This window comes from Melozone crissalis, unplaced genomic scaffold (assembly GCF_028551555.1).
Source record: "Melozone crissalis strain CALT ecotype California unplaced genomic scaffold, PUWL_Pcris_2 ptg000042l_1, whole genome shotgun sequence".
NCBI classification, from domain to species: Eukaryota; Metazoa; Chordata; class Aves; order Passeriformes; family Passerellidae; genus Melozone; species Melozone crissalis.
This window is the reverse complement of record NW_026535820.1, coordinates 883,776-906,014: the sequence shown is the minus strand read 5'-3', so window position 1 is coordinate 906,014 and position 22,239 is coordinate 883,776. Positions and strand designations below refer to the sequence as shown.

At 37.5% G+C, this 22,239-nt stretch overlaps 1 long non-coding RNA gene across 1 annotated transcript; it reads right to left on the bottom strand.

The window, feature by feature from the left end:
* Positions 1–150: 150 nt before the first annotated feature.
* LOC128942688 (uncharacterized) lies at positions 151–21,450 on the bottom strand. The gene is made up of 2 exons (XR_008483632.1): positions 21,387–21,450; positions 151–1,138 (listed from the first exon to the last, which is right to left on the bottom strand). It is a non-coding gene; the product is annotated as an uncharacterized LOC128942688 (long non-coding RNA).
* Positions 21,451–22,239: the final 789 nt, after the last annotated feature.

Genomic DNA, 22,239 nt, shown 5'->3' with positions numbered 1-22,239 from the left:
ATCTTCTCACAGTTTGGAAAAATAATAACTTCCCAGGCTGCATTTATTAATTTCTGTTGAATAACCTTGATGTCTTAGTGCTTCCTTTGTGAATGGAAAAAAAGTCATTACTTGTGCTTCCCCTTAACATCTACATTCCCACACAGTACAGAAACTCTTGCTGATGTGTCTGGAAATTGTACTAATTGTCACTAAATTCAAGGATTTGATTCAGAAAAACATGTCTTAAACAGGAAAGGGGAAAAAAAAGGCAGTCCAGCATTAAAACACATAGTTAAACGTTTTCCTAAATTTGTAACCAAAACTATATATATAAATACTGAGATAGAAGGCTGATTAAACAATAAAATTCATGCATGAATCAATAATTTTCCTTTTAAAATAGCCTAAAGTTCTAATCAATAAAAGATAATTTCCTTCAGTTTAAAACAAACTTAAGAAGGGTCAAAGATTTGTCCTGCAAGCTCTGACAGTCAATTTAAGTAGTCATTCATGCAAGCAATGATAGAAACATCCCATCTTTCATCTTCCTCTGGTAGGACAAAAATAATATGAATAAAATAATAATAATACAATGAAATAGAATTTAAGGAAATTTTAAACAATGAGATTTTTCTGCCCCAGACTGTGTCCCATTTCTTTTAGAGCTTTGGGAAGCCCTAATGGTTCATAAGAGTGGCCAATAAAGAGTGACCTCTGGACAGCCAGTTCTGGGACTTAGACATGTAAATAATTTTTTCTCTTCAAACTTGAAAATGAAAGCTACAGTCTGCCACCACTCGTGGGGCTTTGTCTGATGACACAGACGTGGAAGCTTTGAGAAAAATGGAAATGTACGTTGCCAGAAGCGAAACCGTGAGCGATGCTGGTAGCGAGGCCTCTGCTCCCGTCGCAGGTCAGCGTCTCGTCCCTGTGCCTTGCCAGTGGTGGGGGCTGTTCCAGGGCTGCCCTTCTGGGCTCTGCTGCATCTCGAGCTGGCACTGGGACTTGCAAGGTTTGCTCACATGATTGCAGGCAGCATGGGCCTTAAAGCACACAGCTTGTTAAACTCCAGTAAATGTGCTGCTGCATATTTTAGAAGGAGCTCCTGACCACGTGGTTCACAATTAGCGTGTCCATTTCAGCACTAAAAAGATACCTAGGAAAAGAAAATGTGTGTGTAAGTACGAAAAAGTGTCAGAATAGAGCACTTATACTGAATAATTAATACGATTTCGTGTTTTGCGACCATATATTTTAGTCATCAGAGATGACCAAGGCTACAAATTCATGTTTATTGACAAGGATACATTTCTTAAGTCACCATTTAAAATGGATTTTTATGGCTGGTCTTAATAACCAAGAGGCAAAACTATGTTGCACTACATGAACATACTGCAGATACAAGTTAAATGGCCAAAATGATTCTCTAACTCACCAGGCAAAAAAAGCAATAGCAGTTATTGAGTCAAAACAAAGAAAGAATTGTCCTATTCTCCCTGTATCTATCATTTTAAATATGAGTAAAATCACCAGTTAGTCTAAAAAAAACAAAGTTAAAAAATTTACCAGGCTTGCAACACACTGCAAGTTTGCACTATGAGTTTACATAACTAATTATCATCATAGGTCTGCTTCATAATGCTGATTTCAGCAAAAGTACTACCAGGAAACATGTTTTATACCAAAACATTACATTTTCTCACCTCATTTTTACCAGTGAGTACACTCCCTTCTGCTTTACATGGTTCTACTTCCCTTCACATTTCTTCATGTCCTTACATAATTATCAGACCACTAAAAAATATTTTAATCCAAATAATCCAGTTTCCTTTTAAGAACTTTTCCAGTAGTGTCCTTAATAGTTTAAGCAGAAATATAGTCAAAAACATTTTGCTCTCCTAAGGCACATAATAGTTACACATGAAAAATAGCTTCCCATAGCTTCCTATTCTACCACAGTTGCACCATGAGGTTTATGTAACATTTAAAAAATTAGGGCAAGATGAAAATTGTATTTAGAGATAACAAAGATACAGTTAGAAGAAAACGTATTATCAACAACCAAGTTAAACCTAGTTATATTTTGCTATCATAGAACTTTTTCACCAATAGATGATTTTATATTTGAAAAGTGGCTAATATCACTAAGGTAATTCCCAGCTACTAGTAGGAACTTTTGACGGTGACTTAATACAGTATAAAGTGACTTAAGATCCAAAGATGCCTCAGGATGATTTCAAGAGTGACTATTTGAAAAGAATACCCCAAAGAAATCCACTAAAAAGTCCATTCTTTAAACATTCCCCAAAGAATTTCCGTCAGCAAAACATGGAAAATGTTAAGCAATAAAAGCTAAACTTCTGTAAAACAAAAAAGAAACTCCTATTCTACGGTTTTCGTACCTAAGCTGGATAGACAGCAATTCATAATTGAAAGATTTATTCAGAATAGAATATGTAAAACTCTTAAATTAAAATACTTTGCAGGCCTCAACCCACTCCTTCTTTTGTTTTCATCACTCACTGGAAAAATACTCCATATTTTTCAGTTTATTCCCTAATGTACTGACCAGGATGAAATAAGTCTACAGCGAATCTCTTTTCTTCTTCTTTTCTTTTTTTTTTTTTTTTATTTTTGTGCTTTGTTGGTTGGTTGGGTTTGGTTTTCTTTTGTGGGGAGTTTTTGTTCTTGGTTGGGGTTTTTGGTTTGGTTTGGATTTTTTGTTTGTTTTCCCTTAAGTTGTGCTGCATATTGCTGCCTATTTGGACCAGGCAGCTTTTATTTAGTACTCTCTATACCTTATTCACATCTGTCAACAAAAAAAGCACATCGCAGTCACACACCAAGGCACAAGTCACAAAACTCACAGAAAAAGTAAAAGAAATGATATTTATATGTCATTTTGATAGTCAAGGGAGAAGAAGTGTCCCAGTCCCTCTTTCTAAAAATAATGCTTCATACAGGTGTCATCTCTGTATTTTACTGGAGTTATCAAAAGAAAAAAAGTTGTCATTTATGGAAGTTGCTTCCTGCTATTGAAATAAAATGATGTGCTTTAAATCACAGTTCAGCTCTTCCATACCTTTCTTCCAAGAAAATCACACTTACGTGTAGGGAAATGGGAAAAAATAGTTTTATTAACCCACCATCAACCTCTCTCTTCTACACAAATAGCACACAGAAACTCTCTTCTGGTCATCTACTCCTACCAAAAATTGATTTGAAGTGTTTGCTATGTCTTAAAAAAAAAAAAAAAAAACAACCAAAAAAAAAAAAAACCCCCAAGCAAAAATAGTAAAAACAAACAAAACCAGTTACTCCTGCCATCCATAGCAATGATGAGCTGATAGGAAAACCTCACCATATTGTCTTGTCAGGCATACCTAATAGAGATGAAGAAGTCTCTAATTAGGGCATTAATTCCACACTGCAGTGCAGTTGCAATGCAAACTCCCATTTACTGACAGGTGCAATACGTGGGTGCAAATTTCTTGGCATCAGCAATCTACTCTTTTGCATTTACATTGCTAAGCAACATCATTGCATTGATTGACTTATGTACAGTACTACACTTTCACCTCTTAGGTACAGAAAGAAAAGATTGATTCCAATTTCGGTGCCACAGTTTTAAACAGATGCAGCACCGATGAATTAGGTGCACTTACTCCTAATTTACAGTCATGGAAGAAAAATAATTTTCTTGATTACCCTACTGTTTAGAAAGCTCTAATTCTTTTGGATAGAATAAAGTTACACTGGTCTGAAACTCGCATGACAGTCAGGGGCACAGTTGCATGTATTTTTCCACGAGAAGATGGCAGCTGTCCTCAAAGTGTAATGCGAGTTAACTAGGAAAAGGTGATTGACTGATGCTGAGGTTAATTGCTTGTTGGCATGCTAGAAAGCCTATGCTAACAAGTGCTGCTTGTAACTAACAAGTGCCAATTATTTCCTTATATTCCAGTACACATTATATTATGCTAGGCACTATACAAACATCCAGAAAGATCCAGACATCCCTACCCAGATCTGATAAGTTAATGATTTAAGGAAATCATGCAAGTTACTGATGAAAATGGGTCAGGGCATGTGGCTTATCACAAATATACAGCTCTTCATACAATGGTACAACACTAGAAAAACTTTGTTAAAGCTATTAATGCACAGAACATATATTCATAATGAAAGTATAAATAGTTGTCTGGTCATAAACTTTATTTTCTCTGTTGCTGATCAAAAGCTTACACTAACAGATAATGTGTACTATGTCACTATTAGAAGCCTGTGAACTCTTTAAAATATTCTAATCCTGTTTCCATATTTTTGTGGAAAATAATGTATATATATAATTGGTGACCAACTGCACATACATGTTTGACAAAACTTCCCATTTAATAGGTGGATTGTTATGCAAAATATTGCCTAATATTTGTAGGATGCATTCACCTGGCTTGAAAAAATGCTGACAAAACTTGGATGCATATCATCATCTGTCGTTAAATTGATATTAAATTCATCATTTTGTTGCTAAAGCATCAGTAAACACCAATTTTAATTGCATTAATAAAATATGACTAGGACTGTAGTGACTAATACAGATTTTCCCTATGATAATAATAATTTAAAATAAGATTAAAAAGTAGCATCTCCTCAAGGAAGAGGAGTTAATGTACCAAAAATTATCCTGCAAAGCCAACCTGCCCCCCACCTCCTCCTCCTAGACAAGTCATCTACCTTGTATCAGTCAGAATAAAACAAGGAAAGTTGATCTGAGTAGAAAACTTACCCGTCTTTCAGGCTTTCTTTGCAAGAAATCTTACAGTGCTTGGTAAAACTGCATGCTTTGTCTGTTGCTCCTTGCCTAATTTCAAACTAAACATATGTAATGGCATCACAGTGTAGTCACGAACTTGAAAGCCTTTGGAAGTGCATTAATTGTGAACGTTGGGGTTTTTAACACCTTTTTCTAACTGTTAAGATGCAGAGAGTGTCACATATGTTGGTAAGCTGTTAAAAAAGGTAAAAAGTGCCTAAGCTGTGGTTTGATCTCTCCTACTCCTGCAGTGCAGGGAACATTTCAGCACAATGCTATCTCAAGAATTCAAAATAATGCAACAAAACTCTAACCATATGGGTTGTTAGGTAGTCCCAGGAGCTCAGCACAGGGTTGGGTGAGGTGACCATAAAAATGAAAATATTTAAGAAAATCTAAAAATATTGAAATTGTATTTGCAAATATTGCGTTGGTATTCCTAGACTGTTATAGAATAGATAGGTACATTTCTGTACCCATCAAACACTTAATAAAAGATAACTCCTCTAGGCAATTTGCAAACTATAGTTTCATCTAGATATATGTCAGTGTAAATCAGGACCCTTCAGTTCTCAGTTTTTCTAAACAAGTATGCCATAATCTTTCCTAGCCCTGTTTCCGTCAGACCCTCATAAATCTACCACATTGCTCTGTCTCCTCAGAATGCAGTCAAATTCACAAATATTTTAAAGGGATAGTGAAATACCCATATAGTAAGTCCATCATCCTAAAAGGAGTTAGTAATTTCCTTCACCTGCAGTATATATTTCATTTTAACACATCTTTAATAGACACCAACTAATCATGTTTAAAGGCTACCCCTTTATTATTGCCCTTTATCCATAAACTGCTCTTTTCACTGACCTTAATATATAAGGTGAAGATAGGCAATAGTTTGATATAAATGCTTACATATATGATTTTGATTTCAGCATACATAAGGTAGAACTAGTTGGGCTGGACACAATTTTCTTAATTTACAAGTGCCGTTGTAGAATATATATTTTTTGTTCCAAGTCAACTAATACCCTCAGAAATACTGATGACCCTAAAATTCAATGCCTTTCCATTTTTTTTCTCTAGCCTGTATTTTGTAAAAGAATAGAAAACGTAATGATGTTTGTAATTTCAGATCTTTTAAGAACAAAGTACTATCTGAAATTTATAATATAAAAATTCTCTTTTCCTGGAATTACAGTTTTGTATTTATTGAATGCGTTCACAGGCTCCCTTAGGATGTGAAATGTATGGAAATATATGTGCATTACTAAGGAAAGAACTAAATTTATTCTTTCCCCACATCATGCTCTTCTTTGCAGTAGAGGTTTTTAATTCAACACAGAGCTAGAATGAGATGGAGCCAATTTCCTGGTCTATATGTGTGACAAATGCTAAAAGTGGCACAAGATTAACAAATTAGTTGATGTATATATCTTTAAAGATTTTTTACTATGTCCGAAATCAAAATGCATGCTTATTTGAAATGAAGATTTCCTTAGAGTTAAGTATTAGACAGCAACCTTATGAATTCTTGTAATTTTAAGATGGAATGGTGCAACATCAGACAACTAAAGAATAGCAACCTGAAAAAAATATCTAAGAAGGTTTTTATGGCACATCACTCTAATACTAACAACTTTTATGCAATAAATCGTGTATTTTTAATAATAAAATATGATCTTTTGATAAGAAATTTGCTTTGAAAAAAATAATTATTTCAGTACACAGGTATCTCACTTAAGAATGAATATTGACACTATTAACCATCAAAATATGAAAATCTCTTTCATAAGAGAATGTAATGTTAAGAGAATGTAATGTGTTAAGAAATGTATCAGATAGAAGCTTTTTTTAAAATGAGTAGAGGGAGATCTACAGAATAGACAAGTGTGTCATTATAGAAAGGTTTCTTTATGATGGTTTGAAATAAAAAGTAGGGAACTTGACCTTTTTAGCTGACATAGTAATCACCTACTTGATGTAATCCAGATATCTAACACCAAACAATAAAAACATCTGTGACAACAAACCATGTAAAGCTTGTGGAATTATTTAATTTTTTTTTAAAGAAAAGATAGCAACATTTAATAATCAGATAAGCCTGGATTGGTTGTTCTTACACAAAAACTTTTGTGTTTTGCAAATGCTAAGTTTAAGGGGCTATAACTTAGAAGTGAAAGTTTTTTAAGTTCAAGTGCATATGTTTTGGAGTTACCTCATTCACTGCTCTTTTAGGACCTTGTCATAGTCCACCTGTTTTGCTTTTGCCTAAATTACATCAAAATAATAGCTTTCTTTAGAGAAAAAAAAAATTATACATTTCTACTGACTGTATCCAAACATGATAATACACTTAAAATTGAAGAGGAGCCATATTCAGGTTGCATGTCTCAGTCACCCAATCTCCCTCTCACGTATCTGTTCATGTTGACAGACTATGTCATAATACATCAACAGAGAGATCAGCATAGAAGAACAAAAATTCATCGCCTGACAGCAAGAGGAAAACTGATTTCTACTATTAAATTAGCAAAAATATACCAATATTTCACTACCAATAAAGACACCATGGCTAAAAACATTCACCATGTTATAAATTTGAATGAGCATTGGGAATTTTTTGTTTCAATAATACTTAAACACAAGAAAAAGGGAGGGGGAAGAGGGTGGACTCAAGGATGTCAACATCTTCACAAGAAAAGAATTGATTTCTGGCAAAATGTGCCATTACATTTTGGATTTGTTACTCTTTTAAATATTGGTTTTAAATATTCATTTAATTAGAGACCACTGATCACTGTTTTTGCAAGATTCTGTTCTGACACAGGCTTGTCCTTATGAGGTCAAGGAAATGTGTGGAAAATGATCTGAGTGCATCAGCTTCTTTATATCTGAGCATTTTGACTCAGGTAAAAAGTATTCCAGCTCCCTCATTGCCAGATATAATTTTAATATACTATATAGAGCAGCGGTGTATTGCTAGGAATTTAACAATAGCTGGAATAAATAATGTCTTTTTGCAGCCTGGGGCAACATCTGCCACTTATGCATTAATTCTGCCCCTGTTTGAACACTCTACAACATATGCACTTCTCTTTTGTCTGTTATCCTAGAGTTGTGTTATTCCCAAATATTGACATCATCTACTTTTATCAGCACTAACTGCTCTGAAGCTTCCTAGTCTCATGCTCAGCTCTATTTCTTTCTATTGATTATCTTCCTCACTCCAGCAGGTAGCTAGCCAGCGAGGCTGTCCTGAGAAATAGCTTCCAATGACTTTATACGCACAATTTACACGGAATTGTTTAAAGAAGATATTAGCCTCAATACAAATCAGTGAACCTCATTTAGTCAATACTGCACAATTCAGCTGTTGGCACCCTGTCACATGTTAGTCTTTAAAGTCAACTACCATACCCAATCTGCACATTAGCCATAGTATTCAGTTTCATATTAAAATGAGGCTAGTTTTTCACTTTTCTTTTTGAAATCTATTCAATATATTTTCTACATCACCTCGTTGAACCATATGATAGCAATATAATTCTAAGTATAAAAACCTGAGATTAAATGCTTGATTTTTGACAGTGTTCTTAAATATAATAAATTCAAAGGGAAATACTCTTAAGTTAAAATGGAGTGTTTTTCATTAAGTCCAATCAAATGGTAGACAACAAAGGATCTTTTATTTGAGAATATGAAGTGAAAATGAAAACCAGAAAACCTTTACTAAGAAAAGGTCCAGCTAAATTATGTTGGAAGGAGGTCTCCAGATTGAACCTGGGTGTTTCTTTTGCTAAGAATGAATTAAACTAAGATGCACTATGGGAGAACAGCTTACAAAAAAGGAAAATCTGTACTTTACAAAAATGAAAACAGGGCCTAAATACAGCTACAGAGAAAGATCAAATATTAAAAAAAAAAAAAAATCGCTACTGTAGCACCTAAACTATTCAAAGAAATTTGGGGGATTTTTTTACCCCTTTTGCATTCCACAGCAGGGTTCCAAAATCCTAGATGGACATTTATACAAAAATAATCTTTTCCTTTTAGCCTAACAGACTATGATCTAAACCATGATTTAAACTAAAGATAAAAGATACACAAAAAAATAAAGTATATGTGCTTATCCCTAAATCTGTTACTTGAGAAATAAGACAGCTCTTCTCTTGTTTTCAATCTGTAATAGTTTTCTTCTGCTGCTTTCAATCTGCACACTTGTTTTATTGTATTCAGCATATCCTTGATTTTTATATTAAAACTTCTCTGTGCATCCTTCAGTAGTAGTAAATAAATAGGTATTGTTTCTAATTGTTGGAAGAAAAATACTTGGTTTTGGCATATTTGACAAAGAAATATTTACATCTTTCCTATAAAGTGTTGCTCTTATAAAGCATAAATTCAAAGACAACCTGCAGGGATTTGTGGCTATTATATTTTGCAGGTGGCAGAAAATAAAAAGAGGTTTGGGAGTAAAAAGATTAAAAAAAAAAAAAGATGAATAAAAAGACAACAAAAAGAAATCCCCACTTCACATTATGAGGTCAATATTTTAGAAAGCACAGAGGAAAAATGCAGAATCCTTTTTAAGTCCTGATGAGCAATGATCTGGACTTACTGATACACAGAGGTACCGATACCGATACCTTTTGAGAGGAGGTAAAAATTGTCTGCCTAGTGAGCAACTGGGAATATTGTTATCAGACAATATCTTCATCCTAAATACTGGTAATTTGAATATATAAGTAGAAATGTTTTGCATGACCTCTGCTCCCTGCTCTTTCCCCTTGAAAGCCGAGGTTCTGAGCCCCAGGTAGGAGACAGACGCTGAAAGATGACGAGTCTGGCCTTCCTGATACAACTTTGTACGCACACACACTCTCTCTCACATGCACACATTTACTGCAACCTGATGCTCATAGGAAAGCTTTTTCCTCCTTTTAAGTTTCTACAAGGAACATTTCAGAAACCAAAGGGAAAAAAATTAAAAAGCAGCGAGGACAGAAATAGCTGCATATTCAAGCAGCAAAAAGGCAGGTGCGGTATGAGAATTCCTGGTGTTCTTGTCTGCAGTGCTCTGCTTTGCTGTTGGAGGATTTGATGGGTACTTTTCATGGATATATGCTTATGATAAGTGTACTTGGAAAGAGAAACCTTCCAGGTACTCTTTGGCCTATTTACTTGGGTAGATCTGCTTTTTTGAGATAAAAGTTATGCTGTATTTCAGCTGCTGTCTTCCATGCATGTGCCTACACATTAAGTATTTTTTCCCACCAATTACATTAGTAATCACTAAAGTAGATGTAAATTCCTTTACTTATTTGTTATATAAATTACATCCTGGTAAATCTTACAAGATATTTATATGCAATCAGTACTTAAACATGTTTCAATTATTCTACTGCAACATTTCCTCAATACTGTTAGTACTTACTTCAGTCATGTCTTATAAGAATTGATAGAACTGTAGATGGAAAAATAGTTAATTCAAAGTTAATTTCTAAAAATCTTACCCTTTTAAAGTTAACTCTGTTCTATATACTAATATGTAATAAATATTCTGGATAAGCAAATGTACTGACAGGAAATAAGCATACAACAAACAATACATTCTGGGGAAGATGCAGCATATAGAGTAAAACAACATATGCATTACAAAAGTTTACAAAGTCAGTTTGATGTAGCTGTTTCCTCAAGGTAATAAAAAATATCTTAGTAATTATTACCTCTGTCCCCTTTCATTGTGATAGGAAAAAAACCCTACAAAATTTCTTACCATTCCTCATCCTTTTAAGCTCATTTTTTGAGATGCATGGATTTACTATGTGCTTAAATTAAGCTACAGTGATCACCTTTCCCGTACAGTCTTAAAATGGTAACTGGGTAGAAAACAAACCTAGAAAGTAGATTAATATTATTTAATATCTAGGAGAAAAAACAACTTTTGTACCTGAAATTAGAAAGCATTTGTAGCCCATTATTTTCTTTTTAATGCAGATAGTTTTACTTCCAGATGTCAAGATTTCTTTAGAATTTGTTCTTACTACACAGAAAAGTGTACAGGAATAATTTACAGCCAACTTTCTTTAGCCATTTATGTCTAGAATATAGTATTTAAAATATCTAATAGGGAAAAATATTGTTGTCCCCCTGAAAGCATAATTATTAAAATATGATTATATTATTTATCAGTAGGCATTGCTAGTTTCTTTGCTTGATTAGGTTTTTATTAATGCTCAGAAATTTAAATTCAGACATACTTAGCGTCTGATTTTTAGACAGATGTCAGTCAGCATTAGTGCATCAATTTTTCATCAGAAAATAGAGATGCATGTTAAAACCACTTCAAAAAACATGGAGTTTTTATATGGGACCATATTATGAATGCTAATTATATCCTTAAGATAAGCATTAACTGTGGCAAAGAGGGGAATCAAACTGCTTGCAGAGCATGTGAATCTCAACTGGACATAAAACTGCCTACTTTGCTTCCTGCTTTTCTTCTTCAGTCTCTTTAATACCTGGAAATATTACAAAACTATTAAAGATACTTTAAATGAAGATATTCTCCTGACATGATTAGCTTGGCATTCATGTTTCAGCATACCCCTCCAGGGAGCAGTGATTGTGAGCCAGTGTTAAAAACACGTATGTAGCATGTTCTTTATGTGTGTTTGCATGTCTGTGCAGGCAAACATTTCATCACCACTGAGTGTGAGTCAGTCACCACTGACTCTGTGTGTGTGCGTGTGTTTATAGACAGGTGCTAAAAGCAAAAGTGAGGTCTGAGGGTGGAAATGAAGAGCATTCCCTTTTGGAAGAGCCCTACTTGACCAAAGTCCTGCCCTCCAGTTTGAGAGAAGGATGGGAAGGGGCACTGCAAGAAAGATCCGACGCTGCAGCCACTAAATCCCTCAGAGTTACCAAATGTGTTTTAAAGGAAAGTTTTAGATATACAGAGCTTGGAGTCCTATGAGTTGTATTAAAGGAATCAGAGCTACACAGATCAGGCTTGCTATTAAGACTGCCTTTTGGGGGTTAAAATTAAGTGGCAAACCAGATGCACAATTTCACTGCAATTCTAAAGACAATTCTGAAACAATGCTCAGCTGGTGCAATATGTTATTTTGTGTTCACAAGATGAAGTGGAATTTAGATTTTAAAAACCAGTAAAGATTTTGAAGAGTTTTGAGGGAGGCCAACTTAGCTTCCACCTAATTTCAGAATTAGTCTTGGCCGTCTTCTCACTCCAACAGTCCTTGAATCAAAATTCCAAATCAGAATCTATTATTTTCTTACTCATGTTAAGCAGCGTTAAGTAGAGGGAAAGGATTTTATTTACATTAAGGAACCAATCTTATAGTTTTCACACAGGAAAGGCACACTTTAGAGGCAATAGCAATTTATATTTCTTAAAAAAATCCAAAAATAATCAAACAAAAAACCTCCAAACAAACCAGCTTTCATTTTTCAGCATTACTTAATGCCTTTACTTACATTAGATTTCACTGTATTCCAGAAACACACAAGAACAGATCACAATTTGCAGTACCAGTGTTCCTTCTCTCCCTTTCTCTCCCTTTCTCTCCCTCCCCCTCTCACCTACACCATTTTGATTTTAAATTTGCTGAAGCCCATTCAATTTATAAATAACCTTAAACTGTTGAACTGTTCACTAGTTTATTTGAACAGGAGACAGTGTTATTGAAACAAATCTAGTTAACAAGGTAATTAGCTTTTGTAATATTCCTCAGAAGGCTGGAAACCAGCAGTTCATCACAGCACTGTACAAATAGCAGTATGCAATGTTAAGCCTCTGCTTACAAGGGCTTCTATCAAAACTCACTGGTCACATTACCTACAAAAGGTATCCAAGGGCCACCAGAACTGATTTATTCACTTGAAGTGGAAGGATGAAAACATTTTCCAATAGTAACCTACTGTAAAAGCATAGGCTACTGCTGGTGTTGAAAAGATGGGGCTAGAACCACAAAAATCCTTTTTCTTGATTCCACAAAAGGCTTTGGGCCTAATTATTTTTAAGTATAATCCAGCCAACATCTTCTCATGCTTAGCTGCACTGAGTGACACTATTTGTGATGCCCAGTCTGCTGAAACTGAGCAGGTTGCTGTCAGTTTAAAAATGACTATAATAAAAGTGACCATGAAGATGGATCTTGTGATTTTGCGTTTCTAATCAGTCATCTGTGAAGAACACTTTTGCTTTGATTCAGCAGACTGGTGACAGCCATGATTGATAGTGCATGAGGATGAAAAAAGGTTATTAACTGTCTTCCTATTAAACTCAATGTATTACCCCTCTAGGTGCATCTCATACTTTAACTTAAAGTACTTACTCAGGTAAGGTCAAAAATGAACTCTATAAACACAGTATCCATCCTGTTGTAGATGAACCAAGGGCTCTAATGCTAAATTTTGAATGTTCAGCACTAAAGCATATCTGAATCCTGACACCTTAATTACTGTGCCAAAACTAAACACTGAGCAGACCTTCGTATGCTTCTAAATATGTAACTATACACAAGAATTTTTGTATGATACAGGAACAGATCAGTGATTCTGTGTGTTGGTGAATATACACAGATAAATATGTTTTACTTGCTATAATAGTCTCAAAATAAAAGTTTATATAGTGTTATGTTAATGAAAAGATATGTAGAAAAGAGATAAGAAGTGTCGGAGGGGTTCAGGTACGAATCTTACGCAGAAAATAGCATTTTACCTGCTCATAGGTAACTCCATTGTTAACTTGATCAAGTGTGATTTAGTAATTTATGAAGGCTTCCTATTAAAAGAAAATGAAAATATTTTACTGTAAATATAAAAGCATCTATTTGTTGCCTTACAATATGTTTTAGTCTTAGTTTTTATTCCCTTTTTACTGATGACAATACTCACAATTATCAACTGAAAAAAAACCAAAGGAAAATGGCACATATATTCATTTTCAAAATAATTATTTGGTGGAAATACTGATTCCTAGGGTATTTCTAATTTCTCAGGGTGTCTCTGTGAAGAGATAATTTTAAAGGAGCTTAAGGAGAAAAAGAGTGAAATCCTTCTCGTGTGTTCATTTTAGTTCCTCCTGACACTAGAAAGGAATTGAAAGGGGAAAGTTGTGTACATTGTGTATGCAGGTTAGCACCTTTTTAGATTCACAAGTTTATTTTAGGAATTAGGACTTTTACAAACACTTCTTTATAATCAGTAGCATTTAAATTTTTTTAGTTTTCTTTATGAATAAATTTCAGATGCTCTTTGAATTTGTTTATGCATATCTTATATTACAAACATTTTCTTGTAAAATAAGCAGAAACATAGATCAAAAATCCTATGATTTTAACGACAGTGTGCACACTCTTATCTGAAGGAATGTACAGACACACTTGTTTAAAATAAGCTCTTTCCACATGGTACATAAGATCTCCCTGCAAAAGACATTATTCTGTATTTGTTTTTCAGAGTATTAAAACATACCTTTAAATTTAGTTTTATAACAGTCCTTCAATTCCTCTTTTACATTACATCAAGAATATTTTTTGCACTCATTAACATCATTCCAGCGGGAGGGAAGAATATTGTACCAAGCTAGATCCTTTTGGGGAAAGAAGGAAAAATTGTCTCTCTATTCTGACTATTCTATAATGTACTGTCATGCACAAAGTCTGCAGCCTAAGTAAATATTTTAATCTTTTCAAGGTGGTATTGAATTTCAGTTGTCCCTGTTATTTTTAAACATTTTTTAAAAAACATTCACAGTTGGTTAAAATCCAGAAAAAATATAGTCTACCTAATATGATCTCATGAAAAAAAATTATTAAACAATCCTCTGTAACATCTTTATTTCTGGAAAATGTGTTCCTTTCAGGTGTGGACTTGGGAATAGGCACCAATTTTGCCTTCAGTAACATTTCTGCTTTATAATAAATCGCAATCCTCTTGTAGCCCCGTGTGGATTTACAACTGCAGGCTTTCTCTCTGACAATTTGGGGTCACTGTGGATATAGGTGAGCAATAATTTCAGAGGTGATGGAGATATTGACAGAATTTAAGAGTCCAAGTTCCCAGGCAAATATTTGTAAAATGTACACTCCTACATTGGGTTTTAATTAATAAGACTTCTGGATTATATTGTTTGCCTTGTTTGTGCATTGTATTTTCTCTGAAACTGTAAAAAATATGAATTTCCATTTGTGCCTCTGTCAGTACTATGAAACATTTAATGTAAAAGCTATCATTCCTCCCTCAAGCACATTTAAGTAAAGAAGAAAGTTAAAGTTACTAGAGGCTTAGCTAAAAAATATATAGCATGCTTTTAGAAAATCAGAATTATATGATTTTTGTTTTGGGTAGCCTTATGGAGGCCTGGAATTGGTAAAATCATTTTATCAGGTATCACACCAAACAGAGGCCCTGATGGCAGTGAGAGTTTCTAACAACGAGACAGACCTACGTTTTACTCACTCAGGAGGGGACTGGCAGGATCAAGCCCCCTCTGTTCACTTCATGTATGTAACCTAAAGACAAGAAGTAAGTCTAAACGTAACTCCAGCCATGTGTAAAACAGCGAAAACCTTTCAGTCAGTATGGAAGAAATTAATGAATTAGATTTATTCCTCCGGCTTCTTTAAAAGAATTGTCACAAGAACTAAACAGAAGATCCCAATTAATGAAACAAAGGAAAGTTTGGGGCCATTTAACCTGGAACAATCGTTTCCTCTGGTTAAGGTTTATATAAAACCCAGAGCAGGCCTGAAATGTCAACTCTAGTGGTACCCTTTGAAATCCCGTTTTATTCCAGCACTCTGGAATACAACGTGTTCTACACACACGAAAGCAAATCCTTAAACTGCAGGCTAAGTGTATGTGGCCCAACCACGACCATACAAAGGCGACACACGTAGCATGTGTCACAGCCAGCAGCACATGAGTGACTTCGCCAGGGGGGATCCCTCATCTAGATCCCACTCCAGACAATCAAGACACAGCAAGGGAAAAGGGATTTAAAAAAAAAGAAAGTAAGAAAGTGGGGTGGGAAAGGAGGAAAAAAAGAAAATGGCAAGAAGAGCCAGACTCCAAACCCCACCTCCTGCCCCAGACACACAAGGGCAGGTAGCCTGGCTGGGAAAGCCGGGCACCTCCCGCGGCGGGGACGCTGCCGCGGCCGCGCCCGGCGCCCTCCGGAGCGGGACCCGCGCACCTGCCGGCCCCGGGGCCGCGCCCCCGCCCCGCCCCGCCCGGGCCGCCCCCTCCGCTGCTCCTGGGCCCGGCGGAGCGCAGCCCGGGGCCGGCCGGTCCGCACGGTGCCGGGGCCGCCGCCGCAGCGGAGAGCGCGGCTCGGGGGCGCTGCCCGGCGGCGGAGCGGAGCGGCCGCGCCGGGGGCTCCGCGGACACGGGGCGATGGGGAGAGCGGGGCGGGTAATGAATTCCAGCAGAGAGCTCGAGAGGAGGCATTTTTCAGAGATCTGCCATATTTAACATTGACCACACTAAAGATGTTATTAGCGACGGAGGGGTGGGGAGGGCAACGGGGGATACGATAAGGGAAAATAGATAATGACACATAATCCAAACCAGAAGTTTGCAACCAAGTTAGTTCGCTGAAAAGAGCTGAACTTTTTTTTCCACTCTCTCGGTGTCTCTCTTCCCCCCCCCCCCCCCCCCCCCCTTTTTTTTGGTTTTTTTTTTTTAATAGGCTGAGACTGAAAGACAGGGAGATAAACTTGTTAAGGAAAGAAATATTCTTCTAAGCGACCGGGCAAACAAAATAGCTGAAGTGAGACAGTGAAGGAGATGGGGGTAGGGAAATGCAAAGGACATACTACTATTTAGAAACCCCAAAGGAAATTGTAAAGTAGGAAATGAAAAGAAGGAGGAGAAACATTTCTGTTGTAAATTGGAGGGAATGAAGAATAGCGGGAGAAAAGGGGGTAATAGCTGCAGAAGGTCTTATGTAAAGCACCACTGAAGATTAGCCAATGTCTAAAATATTTCAGCTGTGGAAAGAGCGTGGTGTGCTCATCCCTTCAGCATGGGTGTGTGAAAGGGAAAGGGAAATGAGTAGCGATAATTGCTAATATAGCACATGTCCGGAGGAACCAATCCAAAATAAGAGATAAATTTGGCTGGTGAAGACAGATAGGAAAAAGGCTGGAAAGAGACTTAGGAATACTTATACCCGGGAGGAGAGGAAGAGAATTAAAGAAGGGGAAAGGTTTTAAAAGTACAGGGAAGCTTAGAGAACCAGCTGGACCGGGAGGAAACAGCTACGGCAGAGATGGGGCGAGAGAATGAAAGTGAGAGAGAAAGACAATGGGAGAGACTGAGGGGAACAAATATACCTGGAAGAGGGAACAGTTGGAGCGGATGGGAAGAAGGAAAGCAGGAGCAGAAAACTAGGAGAGAGGGAAGGAGGGACGGAGGGAGGGATGTGGGGAGAGAGGGAAGGAGACGGAGGGAGGAGACAAGGGCTGAAGTCTCCCAGCCTGGGGAAGGTGCAGCAGTGAGTGAGAGAGAGCTCACTCGGAGGGTTAGGTTGGATTTCCAGAGCTCTTAGCGCTCATCGACCAGACCGCTGGAGTCACTATTCAACCCGAGTCCCAAACACACGCCTCACTAACTACTTTACAGCCACTTTCATTGATTTTCTTTATCAAATAAACATAATACCCGTTACAGCAACACTTCCTCTTCGCGCAGCCAGAATGCCACAAGCTGATTGCTGCATTTCTCCGGCTTGCAGTTCCCCACCCTCCACCCCTAAATAAATTGTGTTCTTTCACTTAAGTGGTCAAATACATTATTTCTTGCACAATTTTTCTGTAATCTGGAAGGTACTCTGCCAGCTAGGCAAATTGTTTAAATTGCAAGGTAAAAGGTCCCCATTCCCATCGCCCTGGTGTGGAGACAAAATTTTCTCCCCATAAATTCAGGGTTAGCTTATATATTTACATACTTATTTACCACTATTAAGAGGTAACTAAATTTAAGGGGTGATGTCAAAGAGAACAGTTCTGCCTTAAAAACTGCAGGAAAAAAATTAACGTAATTTTACCACATGCACCTAAACTATCACTTAATCTAAGCATTTCAGCCTCAAATTTCAATTTTATTTAAAAAATCCCCTAAAAGTAGCCCCCTTCAAAAGCTGTTTTTGAACCAGGCTCTTCCATATATGTCAAAGGGCTGTTGAATTATTCATTATTATAATTACTATCATCATTGTCATTATCCCTTTCCATGTGGAAATAATTTTATTATCGTAATTTGATATCTGAAGAATTTCCTGTTAGTCGTTTGATAACAATTTTTTTTCTACTGAAAAGAAAAGTTTTGTTTATAAATGACAGAAAAATATTTTAAATGCTTTTATGTTTACTATAGATTTCCGTTTATCTAATCGATTGGAATGCCAATAAATCGATTAAAGGTTTAGTGTTTTACAAACAACCATTTTGTGCTTTTTGATTTTACGTTCTGAATGATTTTAATAAAGCTAATGTCTTCTCTGAGCGTTTGTTCACCCCAAACCTAATATTCCATCATTTCTACTATTTACAATTGCAATTTAAAGTGTTTCTAATGAGAAAAATAAACACAAATAAAAGAAGGAAATAATCTGATGAAATTACTTTGTGCCTGTGGTCAACATATTTAGGCAAAGCCCTTAAAAATCTTGGTGAATTATATGCGATCATACAGTGATTGCGGAATATTAAATTAAACTTAGATAAATCCGCATTGAAGGAGGCAGCACCCAATCCTGAATTTATTTCCCATTTTCTATAACAGCATCACTGCGCTCCTCTCTTTGCAATGACAATGTGCCAAATCTAGGCATTTTGAAAACATTTTCCATATGCTTTAACTGGAGACTGATAGACAAAGAAGAAAAGGAGATGGTCTTTTTTCTCTTGAGGTATATTTCCTTTAACTTTTCCTCCTACCTTTCCTGATCTTCATCATTTTTTAAACAAAAGTTTGAAAATCATTAGGACCTTTTCTTTTTCTTTTGCTTTTTTTTTTCTTCTTGCGTAATCAATTCTTGAATTGTGGGGTTTCAGTTATGCTTTAATGCAGGACTATAGAACTGTCATTTCTATACCTTGGTGGACAATATTTTGGGGAGAAATCATTGATTCATTTAGTTTTCGCTTGCTGGTTTTTGTAATTAAAGATGGTTTTAATTATACTTTTTTTTTTTTTTTTTGTAAGTCAGATCAGATGTGCTGCTTGCTTGCTGGAAGTTTTTTTTTTTTTTTTTTTCTTTTAACGGTGCTTTTAATTTATGTGTAGTTTTTACGGATAACACAGAGGTGGTGGCTTTTATTTAGCTGTAAAATCCACACGTTTTCTTTGAAAACTTGGCTCCTTGGGCGAAAATAACTTTTTCTGGTTGCTTTATAATCGCTGTTTGTCGCAGAGGTAGTTTAGCATATTGTCTACACAACAAAGATTCCTGTTTTATTGGCAGTGTGGATTGCTGGATTTAGGTATAAATATTTCATAACTTTCCTCTTTCTGCAGTAAGATCGGTAGTTTTATTGGCTTTTTCTCCTTTTTGTCTGTCTTTCTACCAGAACCGTTTTATTTCTGAAGTCCCTTTTTGTCCTTTTCCAGGATAGAATGTAAAATTTTTCCCTTGGATATATCACTGCTGGAAATATGCTCTTGGGCTTTCTGGAGGGGATGGGGGGGGAGCGGTGGTAAGCGGTCGTTTTCCTTTATTTGCATAAGAGCTAGTGAAGTGCCTGTGAAGTTGGTGAATTGCTATTGTTTGGGGCTAGTCCTGACTGTTTTTGTTTATAAACACTGGGGTGGTTGCCGGGAGGGGAGGGAGGTCAGAGCACTGTCAAAGCGCTGACCTCTGAAAGCCCAGAGGGCGCCTGGCTCCTTCACCCTCTCCTTTCTCTCTCTCCCTCTCCCTTTTTCTTTCCCTTCCCATCCAAGGCCAGGAGCTCAGGTTCAGGGCATTTAATCCCCGCGATCTGCCCAAGAAAGGAGCTGAAAAAGGGCTGTTAAGGCTCCGGAGGAAACGCCGGCAGCAGACTTAGACCTGGAACGCTTTTATTTATAGTAATGTCCGGGTGCGCGTTTTTGTACGGCTCCAGCCAAAATGACAACAAGAAGAAAAAGCCAATCGGGATCGGCACTATTTAGCTCAAAATCTCAGCGAGATTACTATACTATTCGGCTGTGATTTTTCTCTAAGATCACTGCTCGTTAGACGCACTTTCAGTAGGTGAATGCCAGATCTGGGGCAGTGAAGGCAGAATTGAAATGCAGTATGTTATTGTTGTTTTATTTCTTTTTCGAACAAAACTTTCCAGGAATCAGAGTGGGGATTTTTGTTTTCTTTCCCTCCTCCCTCCTCTCCTCGCGTCCCCCCCCATTCCCCCCCTCCCGATTTAAGTGTGTAGTGGAATGTTTTGCGGGGGGCGGGGGGGTGGTGGGGAAGAGCGTTGTAAATTAACAAAAGATTTGTATATATGATACCTGCAAAGAAAGAAATTATTAATAACAGCCAAACGCTTTGGGTTCAGAGTCAATTTCATCTCGGGAAAAAAAAAAAAAAAGAAAAGAAAAGAAAGAAAAAAAGTACAAGAGATTGCTATCAGGTTTAAGTATGTTTTGAAAAGAAGTTGCTGAGTTAAACAAAAATGTTAGTTAACACACTGCCTTTGTCAAATAGCCCCCGGGAGGAGAAGAGACAACAAAAAGGAGAGGAGGTGGGGGCTGGGGATCTGAAAGTGTCTGTAGCTCAGATAAAGGGTCTGTAACACTGAAATCTTGTAATACCTCGTTTCAAACTGAGCTCATCTATAGACTTAGGGAACGCAGTAAAAAGACATGGATCCCCTTTCCCTTGGGTTGGGGTCTGGGGAGAGGAGAAGGTGGGGGAAGGGAACGCTTATTAGGGAATTATGTCGGTTTAATAAAGAGGGGAGCGGCTATGTCTGTAATTATGCAGATCCTTGTGCCCCTGTGTGTCCGCAGCGCAGATTTAGGGAGTGAAATGAGCTTGACGGGGAGACGTGGTGTAACACAGCCCGGTTTGGGCTACGATTTCTTTGTCTATTAAAGAATGGTCAGTGTCGGCTCTGGCCCCCATCAGCTCCGTCTCGCCCAGGCCAACTAGTTTTCCTTAGGGCTAAGGCTGGAGATGGTAAAGGACAGAAAAGGCTGAGGGGTTTTTGAGGGTTTTTTTTTCCCCCTTCCCTTTCTTTGAAATGTAACGTCACTATCAAGAGCTTTTTGTGGTTTCAACAGGAGGCTCGAAAAAACCCAAACTATGTAACGGTGCCTGCAGGAGAAGTTCGGAGGAGGTGGGCGGGGGGTCCACCGAGACCGGAGGAGAGGAGCTGAGAGGTTAGGCGAGACTCTTCGGGGCGATCAGCTGAGCGAGAGAGGGAGGGGAGAGGGGAGCGGGAGCCGGGCCGGGCCGGGCCGCCGGGAGCCCCGCACGGCTCCGGGAGCCCCGCACCGCTCCGGGAGCCCCGCACGGCTCCGCGCCCCCCGGCCCGCCGCCCCCAGCCCGCGCTGCGCTCCGCTCTTATCACATCCCACAAACCTGCTGCTGCTGCCTCCCGGAATTAACCTTCTTCGATTTTTCCTATCTACGTGGCGATCCCCGGGTTCCTTCTAAACTGTTAACATCCCGTAGTGCCTTTTTTTTTTTCCCTCCCCCCGCCCCCCCCCCCCCCCCCCCCGTCCTCGATAGGTACTATTTTTAGGGAGAGACAGAAAAACAGAGAGGTTTAAAAATGTTAGGATGGACAGTAAACAGTGGCAGAAGAAACCCTGAAAAATGTGGACTCTCCTGTCGCAATTCCTGCCTTATTCCCCCCTCCTTTGTTCCTTAGCTGTAACTCAAGAACACCATAAACCTATATCCCCCTCCAAGACGAGAGAAAGGGGGGAAAATCTACAGCCAAAAAAGAATGACTTGACTGTTCTGACGTTTGGTGTTTTGACATTAATGACATTAATGATATTGATGTTTCACCAGGAAAAAAGCACTAGGAATAAAAGAGGTGGGGGGAAGTGCGGGGGGGGGGGACGACTTTAAAACTAAATTATCTTCGTTTCCTTATTCTTCCGTGACATTAAGTATACGTGTTACTTCACTTGAATTTGAAATAGATGTATTGTTCTCAGGTGTTTCTTCATCACATTGTATTTAATTGTCTTCAGTCTTAGGAAATGTGTTGCCATCCTTCAGGCATGCACTTGAATGGACAATGCATCCTTCTATCTCAGAGTTCCGTTTCGTCTACCATTTAAACCTAAAAGCCTTCTTTCCATCATACTCCCCCAATCTGATAACTGTAAACAGGTTTCAGAGATTTCATTTTCAGTCTTTGTTTGCATTTTTTTTCCACCGTGTAAACAACAATGCAGAATATCGCTAGTTTCCTTATTAC